Genomic DNA, 15,045 nt, shown 5'->3' with positions numbered 1-15,045 from the left:
CACTGGCGGGGGCTGACCAAAAAAGGGCAAATAGGTGAAGTGTGAGTGGAGCTACACACGGCTGCTAGCATTTTGCTTAGATGGGCTTTTGTTTGAGAGAAACACTAAATACTTTATTACCTGTGACTAGTTTGTGTTCTGACCACATGTGCTGGGTTGTACACTATAACACTAAAGTGTTTATTCTTTTAAAAGCACTGTTGTAATACATTGAGCCACTAAAGATTGTTTTTATGACTTTTTTCCATGGGAGGAAAACGTAAATAACTCCCAAACACTTCAAATATAGTCGGTGTTAGTAAATGTAAGACTATCCAGGCATAACACTGTATGACAATGTTTCAGTTTACTGTTCTATAGCCTACAGCTAATCAATCTGTCAGATTCTGGAAAGCATTCAAGTTCTAAAGAAAAGTATTAATGATAAATGATCTTAATTAAAACAAATGGATTTATAGAGATGGTATATACGTATGTAATTTCCCTCACCTGGGAAATGGAGGACACTTGAATGGTTTGTGAGCACAATTATAACATAATAAAAACGTAACGGGTGAGTTTAAAAAAAAATCCACCCCTCCTCACAGTTGTCATAAAGATTATTACTACCTATATGCACCAAAATCATCTTTTTTACCCAGCTGTGAACATGTTTTTATCAGCTGTAAAAGTTTCCAATTTAGCATAGCAGTCAGTGAACATTCAAACTTCCTGGAGCCAGCCCACAAAGGCCAGTCGATGAATTGCAGCTTCTGTTACTTCCGTGTTGGCTTCACGAGGAAGAGCGGGAGGTTGCCGCTTGGTTCTGAGTAGACATGATTGCTTTATGAAATTATCCAATTTAATTTAGGCTTTATTCATGAACATTGATCAGTGGACATTGAAACATAACTATACCTGCTTGATGCAGAAAATCAAACCTCATTGGTGCTGTGTGACAATGAAGAATGGACCTCATTGGTTCTTGTGCATCAAGCAATCATGATTGAGCTTCCATGACCAAATCTGAATGCTATAAACATAGTGTGCTAATCAGTGTTTTTTTTTTTTTTTTTAAAAGGGCTATATGCACAGTTAGTGTATTTCAGCCAATGAAGAACTTCTGGTAAAAGCTTAATGTGACTATTTTCAATTTTATACAGTCTTTTTACAGCATCAATGTTGTAATTTAGTTGTTCAAGCATAAACAGAGACAAAAAGTCGTTTAAACGCAAGCGCCGTCATCAGCAGTCTACTGCAGAAACTGAAAATACTGGGGTAAAATTAATTTCCTTCTTTTAAAGACATGGCACAGAAAAATCTAATTTATTGCTATGCTTCTGGTTTGATCTAACACCCACTTTATATTTTACACCAGCCAAGTAGTGAAGATCGCAGATTTTTTTTAAAGAAATCAGATCTTAAATGCAGCAATTTTGTACTGGATGACAATTAACTGGAAACCCTTGGGCTGACTGACTAAAATTAAAAGCCTGTGCATATACTCCATTCTGTTCATTTTATATAGAGACTGTGTATTTTCAGAAGAATTTGATTAAACCCTGAAAGGAAACCAGCCCCCCAGGACTAGGATTGGTGACCCCTGGTCTAAAGACATGTGGTACAGGTGAATTGAATAAGCTAAATTGTCCGTAGTGTAGGTGTGTGTGAATGAATGTGTATGGGTGTTTCTCAATGTTGGGTTGCACCTGGAAGGGCATCCACTGTGTAAAACATATACTGGATAAGTTGGTGGTTCATTCCGCTGTGGCAACCCCTGAATGATGAAGGGACTAAGCCGAAAAAGAAAATGAGTGACTGAATGAACATATTGGACATGCGTCTTCGATTCCATTATATGACCAGTGGGAATGTGAATATTTTTTGCACTGCTTACAATAACTGAAAGATTAACCCCATTCAAGTCATTATACAAATGAGCCTTTGAGGCCTCAGCTGGGCCCCTGGGCCTGTCATATGCAAAGCAGGAGATGTGTTCTGTTTATCATATGGAGACATGATCATTAATACAGAAGGAGTAAGTGCTTATAATCATCCAACTGTGTTTGAATATATAATTTTACCTCAGAGGATATTTTTTTATATACTTCAAATAATGTTTGTGACAATAAAGCAAAATGAGTTCTTGCCACTTTAAAACCTTTATGGCTTCATTTAACATTCTGCGGTTCAGTTAAACATATGGCTTTGGTCATTGATAGCCCCTTAATCCCTTAAGGATTAGTCTTTACATAAGAGTTAATTGATAAAACAAGCCACAAATTCCTCTCAGATGCAGAACTTCAAAACATAGAGCTGGCATTGATTTGCCTAGACATCCTAATCACTCAGAATGGACTTCTATAGTCATTAGAGCACTTGTGGAGATTTGTAATTCTGATGTACATTGTAATTAAGAGGCATAAGACTTAATCACAATTCAAGTTCATTGACAGTGTGACTGTAGTTGCTTATAGAGAGCTGCAAGTGCATTGAGCCACATTACTTATTCACTAAAGATTTTTCATATATAAATATGAATATGGTTATCAGTAAAACAATATATCATGAGGTGCACTAGGAGAAAAAAACAACATAAAACTAAATAATACTCTCGTTTTTTCAGGTTATAAAGTTGTTTGTTTGGAGTTTATTCCTCCACTTTGGTAAGTCAGTAAACTCTTTTTCCCCGCCTCGGTTCTAATCTTAATCGCTATGTGAAATTAACGCCGTTTGCATAAATATTTAAATAATTTTCCTAAAGAATTATACGTTGTCTTGTGCTGCTTGCTTTTGATTGATGTGTGTTTATGATTCGTTCCGCTTAGAAATTCCTACAACATTTCTTTCCTGATAATATATCAATTTATCAGCTGAGGTTTTATGTTAATTTCCGCCCTCCCCCATACAAATACCCATCATAGTCCAATACCATCTCGAGCTAATTAAGCAAGTGTTAATTAAAAATGTTGGAGAGTATGAGCGCGAAGAATTGTTATGGAAACGTTGAAGTTAATCAAGCTTTCAAATTATTGATAACATCCTGAGAACGCTGATCGATTGGGAAGACATTAAGAAGCGAAATAAAGCAGATATTTGCATGCGAGAGAGGGAGAGAGCTGTATTTTATGCCTTGTGTGTTTTGTCAGATTTAATTTTCTTACACTGCCGTACATTTTTGTAAGCTATTAACCGAAAGTTTCTCACAATCACCTACATATTTTGTCCCTGACCTGCGCCGGCTAAATTGAACATGACTCCTGAGATGCAATGGGGAAAAAAAATCACACTCACTTACAGCTATGCAAAGGCCACTCGGTTAAGTCTTTGGAAATTAATATTTCCTCGTCTCCTGTACATGCTCACATTTAATCTAGTTGTGCTTATACGCTTTCACCCTTTGAGTGTGTGCTTGTGTGTCGTGTGCTTACAGGCCCGCTTCATCATTCAGCCAGCGATAGCAGCAATTCACCCATAAAGTGGCGCTTTCGGCCATAAATAATATTCAAGTCGGTCTATTGTTAAGTGAAAAGTTGACTGGTGTTTGATATTTTTTTCTTTTTTCCTCCTTCTTTTCCACGGCGACCTCGGGTTAGGACTCATACATCACGGGATGACAGCTATAGAAAGGCCCTAAATTAGCAACTAAATCGAATATTGATCAGCTATGTGCGGCCCTTCGCGTCGCGGTTCCTTGCCGTTTCTCCAGTGGAGAGAGTGGAGAGAGGTAGCGGTGCTGGTGTTCGGGAGGAGGGGGTGAAGCGGTGGCAGTCTCTCACTGTTGTGTTTCGTTGTTGTTTTGTGTATGTGCAGTGTGAGAATTATACAGTGGTTTCAGGGGAATCAACCTTAAAAAAAAAAAAAAAAAAAAAAAGTCCCCAAAAATGTAGTTTTTAAATAACTATCATTAGCTGAAAAAAGGGTCCTTATTGAGATTGATGTTTCCATGCAGAAGCTTTGACGTCCATAGAACATTTTCATTGCTCAAAAGCTTCACTATATCTAAAAAAAAAAAAAAAGAAGATTGTTTAGGTTTTCAAAGTTTTTCACTACACTCAGAAAAAAAAATGTTTTTGGTGATTGTTCAAACTACTTATTTAAAATGAGTTGAAACATAGCAATTCTGGAGGTTTTTGGGGGAAACTTAATTGTTGTATGTTCAATCTAATTTTTGTGTTGGATTAACATGAATGTATTGTGTGCAACCCAGAATTTTTCACAGAACTAAAAATTCTTCTGTGGCGTCATCCTTTATTAGAACCTTTATTTTTAATAGTGTGTAAATTAAATATTATAAATAAATATTTATTGTAATAAACAATGAGTTCAATTATAAATTAATGTTAAGCTTTCTTTTAAATGCTCCAAAAAGTGGTAGGCAAAAACATAGATTTATAAGCAAATATTTCTGTGAAGCCCTTTAGTTTCAGCCTCAGTCATGCTCATGGACCTCTGATTGAAAGTCTGATGTAAATTCCACACAAAACTGTTAACACTTCATAAGTTTTGAAGTTGTCCTCTGGGTGGATTCATTCTACAGGATTTCTGGCCCTGTAATTGTAAACTAATGTTAATTAGTTATTAGAGTGATTGTTGCTTTCAGACTAAATGAAATGAGAAAAGAACCCTAATAAGTTTATGCACTTAAAATCAGTGGTGTCCAATTCGGCTTCTGGAGAGAGCGACTGCATGTCTTTCATGTTCTAGCTCTTCCTACCTGAATTAAACACGCCCAAATCAGCTAATCAAGCATGCTAAAAACTTCCAGATGTGTGTTAAGAGAGGTTGGGCCTACATTCTGCAAGAAAGTGTCCCTTTGGGACTGAATCCGGACACCCTTGCACTTAACAGTTGAGAAAATATGTGTAGTGTAATGCATCATTTGGGACAACACTATTGCATGCTTTTTGATGATCAGTCTTGAAGCAAACACATCATGTAAAGCCATCATATTTATCCACTGTGACAATTAGCACTCATCAAAATCAACTAAACATTTGCAGTGTAACCTACAACATGAGATTTACTTGCCAGTCTAATTGTAGGAACTTTGTTATAAGATTTTCTCAACACTAAACATGACGCTGTGATTGGTTGCTTTATATGTTGGTCACATAGCATCTGGCATTGGTTTATCAAAGCTGCAAGTCCAGTAGTAAAATGGACGGGTTCATGGATTTAACATGCAAGAAACGCGCAAGACTAACGCTCATGTGCTTTTCATAATCCATCACAATAATTCCTTGATATCCATTAACTTTCTGTTAGAGTTACATGACAGTCATTCCATGTTCGCAAAGAACATGGAAATTAAGAAGCAGTGCAGTTTGCTCTATCCTTTTTTTGGCTAAAGGATCAGGCCTGCAGTCCTTTGGTTTAGTTTACTCTAGGAGTGCTCAAACCCAGTTCTGGATGGGTGGTGATGTGAAGAGTTTAGCTCCAACTTGCCTCAACACATTACCTGATTACCTGGCTCAGAATACAAATAGTCTACTATATAACTCACCCATCCTAAATTAGAGAGACCTGAGATAGTTGTAACCTTTTTTTTTTATTTTTTACATTTCTATCTATATCTTTAAGATTTTTTAAGCCAGTGTGTTCAAAATTTAATTGAAACTAGTTACTAGTTGATTGTGCAAATGGCACAATCAATGACATGATCTTTGCAGCACAAAACAAGAAAACCCACAGTTTAATTTCAAACATGAGAAGTGACATGTTACAACTCCCCTTATAGTCTGAGTTAATTGTCACATACTCTGTGGTGAGACGTAACATGATGATTTCCACAGAAGATGAAAAGTTATAAAAGAAGAAAGAATTTTAAAGTTTTTTTTATTATTATTTTTTTTTTTAGAAAACTCGTTTTCAGTATATTTGGTCCATGTCTTGTGTGTTACAAAACTGTGTAAATGTGCATCAGCTTCAACACCTGAACATTATTTGTGTGTGCAGGCTTCATGAGCCAAGTCAAACATTGAACCCAAACTCCTTTCGCTTAGAAGACCTATAGATATACTAAAACTAAATTATAAAAAATACAGTTGTAAATTCACTAGAGGTTGGTGGTAGCATTTCACTAAATTAAGAGTTACAAATTAAGAGTTTTGTTACAACTGACCTGAAGTCTTGTAGCCATCAATTTGCTCACCTTACAGCTAACAGCCAAAAATGAGCACCAACAACATTTATCCCTCCTTGATTTTCTTAGTGAAGTTAAATAAAGGCTTGGTAGGCAAAAAAAAGTAATGGTTTTTAAAGGTACTGTTGGGACTCCTCTATTCAATAGATAGCTCAGTATATTAAGCCTACAGTCACAAAGATTAGAGTGATAGTTAAATCTAGCTATTTCAATTAAGACAATTAACAAAAATTAGGCAATATATACCAAAACAACAGTTTGAGACAGTAATCCATGCTTTTGTGACCACTCGGTTAGATTACTGTAATGCACTGTATCTGGGGAGTAGCAGGTCAGCTATTGCCTGTTTGCAAATGGTACAAATAGATGGCAGCAATCCTGTTAACAGGTCACAAATATGAACAAATTTCCCCCGTGTTAGCTTCGCTTCATTGGTTCATTTTAGAATACAGTTTAAGATTCTTTCATTTGTTTTTAAATCTCTAAATGGTCTTGCCCCACCTAATTTCTTAGAGCTGATACACCCCTATAAGCCCATTCGTTTTCTCAGGTCAGCTGATCAGCTTCTCCTAATCGTGCCAAAAACAAAGCGTAAGCTTAGAAGGGATGATGCTTTCGCTGTGGCGGGTCCTAGACGTTTGAATGATTTGCCGCTGACCATTAGACAGACCTATTCTGTGTTCTTATTTAAACCAGCTCTTAAAACTCATTTGTTTTTGTTGGCATTTGACACCTGATCTTAATAACTAACTATTTTAATCTAAATGCATTTTTAGGTAGTTTAGCTATATATATATATATATATTGTATTTTATAGACTATTATGCTTATTATTGCTGTATATTGTATTGCTGTATATTTTCTGTACAGCACTTTGGCTGACTTCTGTGTTTTTAAAGTGCTCTATAAATAAAGACTTGACTTGACAACAACATGCATTACAAAAATCTACACACAATCGACATAATAAAACTTTGATAGGTTTAACTACAAATCAGGCGTTGCTATGCCAAAATAATTTAAGTAAAATATTTCATTCCTAGTTCAAATGTTTTTGTTTCATGTATAACATCTGCTGTGTCTGTCACAGGACTCTGCTATTGTATGTAGTATGAGATTTAATGTGTGAAGTGAATGAACTTATTTAAATAGTTCCTGGTTGTAAGTGTTACAGCTGACCCCTGTTACAACTATCTCAGACCCCTTTAGGGTGGCATGCAAATGCAATGATTCTTTTCGCAAACTATTTTAATCATTTAGTTTTTGTGATTTCCAATTTTTGTTTTAATTCCCAGCTTAACCATATGCATAAGATAATAACACACACTTTCACACATTTTCTGTAGCTACATTTAGCACTCTCATGGCTTTAAGTTGGTAATATTTTACTACTCGCCAAATGATCTACTTCTACTAACTATATATCATCGTTACTCATATACCATAATTGTAGTCAATGTATGCAAAAATAATTATGCAGCCCCAGTATCTCAATTAAAAGCAGCTTAATTTGCCTGCCGTTATTAATGACTGAGTGACAGCAAGCGTGGCCGCTTCTCAGCACTCCCTTTCTTAGAAAGCAAACTTTATATTATCCAATTATCTATTCACCCATGCAGACAAATCCATTCATCCATCTATTTATCTGTCCGTCCACACATCGACACGGGTCTTCCTTCATCTCCATATTATGCGAATGCTTCACTAATATCTTTGTTGAATATGAAGTTCTTGCTCAGTGAATGCTGATTGGCAGTGTTTCCAAATGATCTCTGTATCCTATTGATGTTTTTGCGCGTGCTGTTGGGAGTGGGAGGTCCGTTAGTTAAGGCGCGCTCTTGGCTCTTGGACAGTGTTTGATGAAACGAGACAGAAATCTCTCGCGGGAAGGCGCCGTGTCCGGGGCACTGCCGTCCAAACCCAAGGCCGCAGTGTAGGTGGTCAAGGTCAAGCAGGGTCACTTAGATGAGTCCACTCGCGCTCTTTTTAACCAAAGGGCCGGATCGTCAGGGTTGCCGAGTCCAGATCAAAATATCGAGTGTTGGCATCATGGTAGAACAAGCAGAGCACAGGACCGCGAAGTGCTGGAGATTACAGCAGGCTAATTGAAATGGATGCTCCTCAAGCTGAGTGCTAAATGAGGCCTCAAATATTTCTGTTGTTCACTCGAGAGATGTGTCCGGGCCATACACCGGCCCGTGTATCATCTCCCACGTAAAATATTGACCTTTGACTTTGGGTGCATTTATTTTAAAATGTGTCAAAATTCGTCAATAATTCGAATTTGCACGTAAATCAGATGAAAGACGTGAAGATGGTATGAAAGACCCACCCCTTTGACAAAGGTCCACAATTTGTCCCATACATGTCTTCATTTTTCCCTTCTTGACTGGTATGCCATAATAAATTATAAAAAAATACCTATGAAAATAACCCATCAAAGAAGGCTCTAAGACTTAGCGGAATCACTTGTTGGCTGTTGCTTCGGTGTGACTCCCCAAATGTTGTCTGATAAACGGTGAATGTACTGGCCAGTTTGTTATTTGCCCAATAAATGACAATAGGATAGTTTTAATTTGAAACTTTTAACAGATTCCTTTTTTTCTAATGATATATAATTTAACAACTTTGTATTAAAAAAAAGTACTGTTTTCATGTTTCTTTATTTTAAATCGGTTATGATGACCATTGTGAAAACGTGTGGTCATGATGACCATCTGACAAGCTAATCCAGCAAAAAATAGAGCTTAAAACGTCACAAAAAACAGTTAAACCTCATAATTTAATAGAAAAAAGGCGTCTCTATAACATCAAAATGCTCCACATTTTGAGAAAAAAAGAACCAACCCTTTCACCAGGCTGGCTACGGGACTGTTAATCAGTGGTTTACTTAAGCACCATGGACAGCGCACTGCTCTTTTTTATTTCTTTATCCATTTTCTTTTCGGCTCAAGTAGCCTACTTTATTTATCAGTGGTCGCCACAGCAGACTCAACTGCCAACTCATCCAGCATGTTTTACCCAGCGGATGCCCTTCCAACTGCAACCCAGGACTGGGAAACACCCATACACTATCACATTCACACTCAAACACTATGGCCAATTTAGTTTATTCAGTTCAACTATAGTGCATGTCTTTGCACTGTGGGGGTACCAGGAGCACCTGGATGAAACGCACGCGAACACGGTGAGAACATGCAAACTCCACACAGAACTGCCAACTGTTGCACTTTTATTATTTATTTTAAGTTATTGTATCTAGTTCACATTTAAATTCAATTACTAACTATTGTAAGACTACATATTTACAATTTTATCTACCAACCAGAGCAGAAGTAAGTAATTTTCAAAGGTCATACGTTTTCACGCAAACGTTCGCAGATGTTTAGAGTTTTCAGAAAAAGACTGGCGCGCGCGATTGTTTTTTTTTTTTTTTTTTCCTGTCACGCATTTCTGTCAGATTTCAGCCGAATGCATTGCCTGCCACTAGATGCCCTCGCCGCACATCAGCGACGTTCTTGGCTAACACTTTCAGAACTTTGCTTGAGGACAATTCCGGCAGCCATCTGTTTCTGGCAGAGCTCTGCACGCGGGGCAGGAAGCTGAATTCACAAATTTTGAGGGGGAAAGGTGTTTGTCAGCCAGTAAGGTCGTTACTGTGAATGTGCACCACTTTATTTATTTTCATTCTCGCTCCCGCCTTTCTTGAGAGCGAACAGAAGGTAAGAAAAGACATGTTATTTTCCTGTTCCCTTTTTTCTTTCCTGGCAAAGTGCCGTGATCCTTCCTCTTGCAATTCCGAGTCTTAACGCGACACTTTTTCTTATTATCACCCTTTGAAGCAAAATCCACATTAGTTTCCTAACATTTCTATTTCCTAATCTCCATTTACCTCGTGATTTTTTTGGACTGGACGTTTTACACATTTCCTGTTAGCTATTTAAGTAATTAATGCTAAATGGACCAATTTTACAAAGTCTAAAAAGGAACTGAGTTAATTTAATCATTCAGTGTCAGTGTGACAGAATAATTTAGAGATATCTTTCATTTGTCATACACTTTGAGGACTCTCTTAACTTCCATCACTTAAAAAAATCTATCTATCTATCTATCTATCTATCTATCTATCTATCTATCTATCTATCTATCTATCTATCTATCTATCTATCTGTCTGTCTGTCTGTCTGTCTGTCTGTCTGTCTGTCTGTCTGTCTGTCTGTCTGTCTGTCTGTCTGTCTGTCTGTGTCTTTGTCCGTCCGTCCGTATATCTCTCTATCCATCCATGCATCCATCCGTCTGTCCGTTTTTTCATCCATCCATCCATCCATCCATCCATCCATCCATCCATCCATCCATCCATCCCTCCATCCATCCATCCATCCATCCATCCATCCATCCATCCATCCATCCATCTATCTATCTATCTATCTATCTATCTGTCTGTCTGTCTGTCTGTCTGTCTGTCTGTCTGTCTGTCTGTCTGTCTGTCTGTCTGTCTGTCTGTCGTCTGTCTGTCTGTCTGTGTCTCTGTCCGTCCGTCCGTCTATCTCTCTATCCATCCATGCATCCATCCGTCTGTCCGTTTTTCCATCCATCCATCCATCCATCCATCCATCTATCCATCTATCTATCCATCCATCCATCCATCCATCTATCTATCTATCTATCTATCTATCTATCTATCTATCTATCTATCTATCTATCTATCTATCTATCTATCTATCTATCTATCTATCTATCTATCTATCTATCTATCTATCTATCTATCTACCTGTGTGTCATTTAAACACATCTAACTACAATCTAGTGTATTTGTGTTTTTAGGCCCTTTGGCACAGGTGCAGATAAAGTGGAGTAAAGTGTGAAGAGGGACCTAGAGGGAGACAAAGACATTCACACACAGTGGAATTATAGCCGTGCCTGTCACAAAACAAGAAGTGAATCAGAGAGAATCACTGCGGAGTAAGTAAAGGAAACCAATACCCCATAGGGTGAAGTAATACAAACAGAGAGCCAGATTATAAGGAGGGGGATGAAGTGACTGAGAATGAGAGAGAGTGAGGGAGAAGGAAGAGATGAATGAAAGGTAATTGCATTAGAAAGAAAAGAAGGCCAGAAGGAAGGAAATGATTAGAGGAAAAGAGACTGATAGCCGATAGAGAGGGAGTGGGAGAGATGGACAGAGAGAGAGAAAGAGGGTGGGGTGAGGGTGTTCATTTGCTTCTTTCATTCAATACACACTGACACTCCTTCAGTGTCAATACAGAGTGTATGTGTCTCCTCTGAGCACACTATCTAGGTAACTTGTCTCTGTTAGTTATTGCACTGTTTGTTGAGTTTTATGCACTCTTAAAAAATGTAGATTCTTTATTGACATTGATGTTTACACAAAGAGCGGTTTTCATTGCAAAAAAGTTATTTTTAGTGGAAAGAGTTTTTTTTTGGATCTTTAATTTTTTTTTTTTCTGAAAGATTCTTTGAAGAGCCAACCATGAATCTTTTCTAGTATCAGTGAAAACACATTTTATGATTTTTTTAATCATGTCTATCTATCTGTATATCAAAAAATGCCCTGTGTATTTACACGTTCCGGCCACTTTATTAGGTACTCCTGTCCAACTGCTCATTAACGCAAATTTCTATTCAGCTAATCACATGGCAGCAATTCAATGCATTTAGGCATGTAGATATGGCCAAGACAATCTGCTGCAGTTCAAACTGAGCATCAGAATGGGGCTGAAAGGTGATTTAAGTGACTTTGTACGTAGCATGGTTGTTGGTGCCAGATGGGTTTGTCTGAGTATTTCAGAAACTGCTGATCTACTTGGATTTTTACACACAACTATCTCTAGGGTTTACAGTGAATGGTCCGAAAAAGAGTAAATATCCAGTGAACGGCAGTTCTGAGGGTGCAAATGCCTTCTTGATGCCAGAGGTCAATGGAGAATTGCCAGATTCAAGTTGATAGAGAGGAAACAGTAACTTAAGTAAGAGATTCGCATCATGGATGTGCAGCCGGCAAATCTACAGCAACTGCGTGATCCTATCTCTGAAGAATATTTCCAGTACCTTGTTAAATCTATGCCATGAAGGATTAAGGACGTTTTGAAGGCAAAAGGGGCTCCAACCCAATACTAGTAGCGTGTACCTAATAAAGTGGCCGGTGAGTGTATGTAACAGAAATCAAGTTAGAGAGCAACCTGAAATTGCCCAAATTGTGAGGTCACTCTTTTAGTTCTATTTGAAGTTTCATGAGTTGCATAAAACCTCAATTAAAAAAATGGGACAATATGGAAAACGCAAATAAAAAAGTAAGTAGTGATTTAGGGCTAATAATCAGGTAAATTGGTAAAATAATGAGGTAATTCGAAACAGGTGATGTCAACAAGTGATTGTAATTATGATTTGGCAAAAGCAGCATCCAGGAAAGATCTTGTCCTTTAAGAGCAAATATGGGCTGAGGATCACCAGTTTGCCAGCAAATACATGGGAAAATGATTGAAATGTTTAAAGACAATATTCTTGAAAGAAAGATAGCAGGACATTTGGATATTTGACCCTTAACAGTGCATAACATAATTAAAAGTTTCAAAGAATCTGGTGGAATTTCAGCTTGTAAAGGACAAAGGCACAAGCCTAAGCTGAACACACGTGATCTCTGATCCCTCAGGCGGCACTGCATCAAGAATTATCATTCATCTATAAGTGATATCACCACATTGGCTTAAGACTACTTTGGCAAACTTTTGTGCCACATAACGTAGTTACATTCACAAATGCCAGTTAAAACTGTACTGTGGCAAAAGGATGCCCTATGTTAACAGTGTCCAGAAACACAGTACACTTTTCTGGGCTCGGAAACATCTGAGATGAACTATGAAACAGTAAAAAAAATGTGTACTGTGGTCAAATAAATCATTATTTCCAGCCTGATCTCATGAGGAAACCTAAGTATTTTACGTTTTTTCAGTTTAGTGGCTAATTCGTACGAATTTGTACAAGTTCAGTCGTATGAAAAGGTACGATTTTAAAAAGTAAGCGTGGCACCCAACCCAACCCCACCCCTAACCCCAACCATCATTGGATGATGAGCAAATCGTACTAAATTTTATGAATTAAATCGTTACAATTCATGCAAATTAGCCAGTAAATCAAAAAGTTACAAATTGCTGTGAGATTGCGTTGGTATTTCAGTTTTTTTCTCCTTTTTATTTTGAGAAATGGATGTTGTGTGCTCTGGACCAAAGAAGAAAAGGATCATCTAGACTGTTATCAGCAACAAGTCCAAAAGCCAGGGTCTGTCATGATATAGGGTTGAGTGAGAGTCCTTGGCAAAGCTAATTTGCACTTTTGTGATAAGTACATAGAGATTTTGGAGCACAATATGTAGATGGCTTTTCCTGAAACCCCCATGCATATTTCAACAAGACAATGCCAAACCACATTCTGCACACATTACAAAGTCCTAGCTCTGGAGGAAGAGGATACAGGTACTTGACTGGCCTGCCTGCTGTCCCGACCTGTCTTTAATACAGAATGTGTGGTGCAATTTGAAGACCATACTGTTGCCCAACTTAAGACTTGTTTGCAGGAAGAATGGGACAAAATTACACCAGAAACACTTGGTGTCTTTAGTCCCTAAAAATTGTTTAACTTGTGAAAAGAAATGGCAATGTTACAAAGTGGTATAAGCCTTGCTGTTCCAACTTTTTTTTGCAAAATTGGAATGTGTTTATTTTGGAAAAATAAAATAAAATAATGAGGAACACATGAAATATTCTTATTGTTATGTTGTTATTATTACAGTAAATAATTGTATTGTCTATAATGAACTACAAGTCAAAGTAAATTTAGAAATCACTACTTTCTTTCTTAATTAGCATTTTTCCTTACTATCACAACTTTTTCTGATTTGGGGCTGTAAAATTAGAAGAATCACTTTCAAAATACATAAACATTTTTGGTATTACTTTGAAATCTGGTGGTAATTTCTGAGATAGTCTGACAAATGTATTTAAATATCAGCCAACCTTTTCACATTGCAAGATGAGTCATTCTAAAGTGCCTGAAACCCTCAGACCACAGTTTGACTAGATGTAGGCCAAATGATAGTAATTTTAGCCATAGTAGGAGCAGTTGGACTTTACCAATCTATGATCTCTTCCGTACTTAACTTACAGCTACAATGTTGAATTGATTGGCTTTAGAGATTCTCTGTTATTCTGCCTTTTGGAGCATTCGTCTTTTGTGGATGACCAGCCTTTTGGGGGACTTGAATGAGTCCGCCACGTTTATTATTTTCAGACATAACTCCAAGTTATTGCTATTTTAAACACCACTTTTAACCTCAGGTAAAGTCATGTTTCAGACCTGTAATTTGAAAGTGGTGTTAACATCGCATTTTACCCAGAGTTATGAAACCCTGCTGTGGAGCAATCAGGGGTAGTACTGCATTTGTGTTGTTAACCCCACATTGCGGTCCTAAATATGTTCAGTGTAAAATGGAGCAGTGTTTCCTTGCATTGTTGCTGCTGGACACTTAGCAACTTGGCAGCCAATCATAAATTGGCTTAAAATGTGTGTGGTGTAAACCACAGCTACTGAGTGGTAAAGTTTAGTAAAAAACTTCAAAAGTAAGAAATGTCAAAGAATGGTGGCCTGATGCTCATCTAATCTCTGACTGTGACAATGCAAATACCTAATATTAAAATGTTAACCTGGGGTTTATGTATACAGTGTAAAACATTTGTTATAATGTACTATATTATTAATTAACCCCAGTTATAGTGCTATGTGCAGTGTGAATTGTGATTACAGCTAACCCAGGAATTTGTTTATCCAGGTTTAGGATGACCTCACTGGCCATTTTTAGGTAAAACTATCCAACAGTTTGTTGCTTTTTAATGCAAATTTCTAATCAG

At 37.3% G+C, this 15,045-nt stretch overlaps 1 long non-coding RNA gene across 2 annotated transcripts in view; it reads right to left on the bottom strand.

Moving 5' to 3' along the window:
- Positions 1–94: 94 nt before the first annotated feature.
- LOC141378199 (uncharacterized) overlaps positions 95–15,045 on the bottom strand; it is a 54,693-nt gene continuing 39,742 nt past the window's right edge. Inside the window, exons 5-6 of one of the 2 annotated variants that reach the window (XR_015511491.1) lie at positions 898–1,012; positions 95–805 (exon numbers count right to left, since the gene is read on the bottom strand). This is a non-coding gene — a long non-coding RNA (uncharacterized LOC141378199). Of the gene's footprint in view, positions 806–897; positions 1,013–1,055; positions 3,982–15,045 lie in introns of those variants that run through there. The other variant, XR_015511490.1, reaches the window with a different exon arrangement.

The sequence above is a fragment of the Danio rerio genome, chromosome 16 (assembly GCF_052040795.2).
Source record: "Danio rerio strain M-AB ecotype USA chromosome 16, GRCz13ab, whole genome shotgun sequence".
Taxonomy (NCBI): domain Eukaryota; kingdom Metazoa; phylum Chordata; class Actinopteri; order Cypriniformes; family Danionidae; genus Danio; species Danio rerio.
Note: the sequence above shows the minus strand (reverse complement) of the source record. Positions and strands in the feature narration are given on the sequence as shown.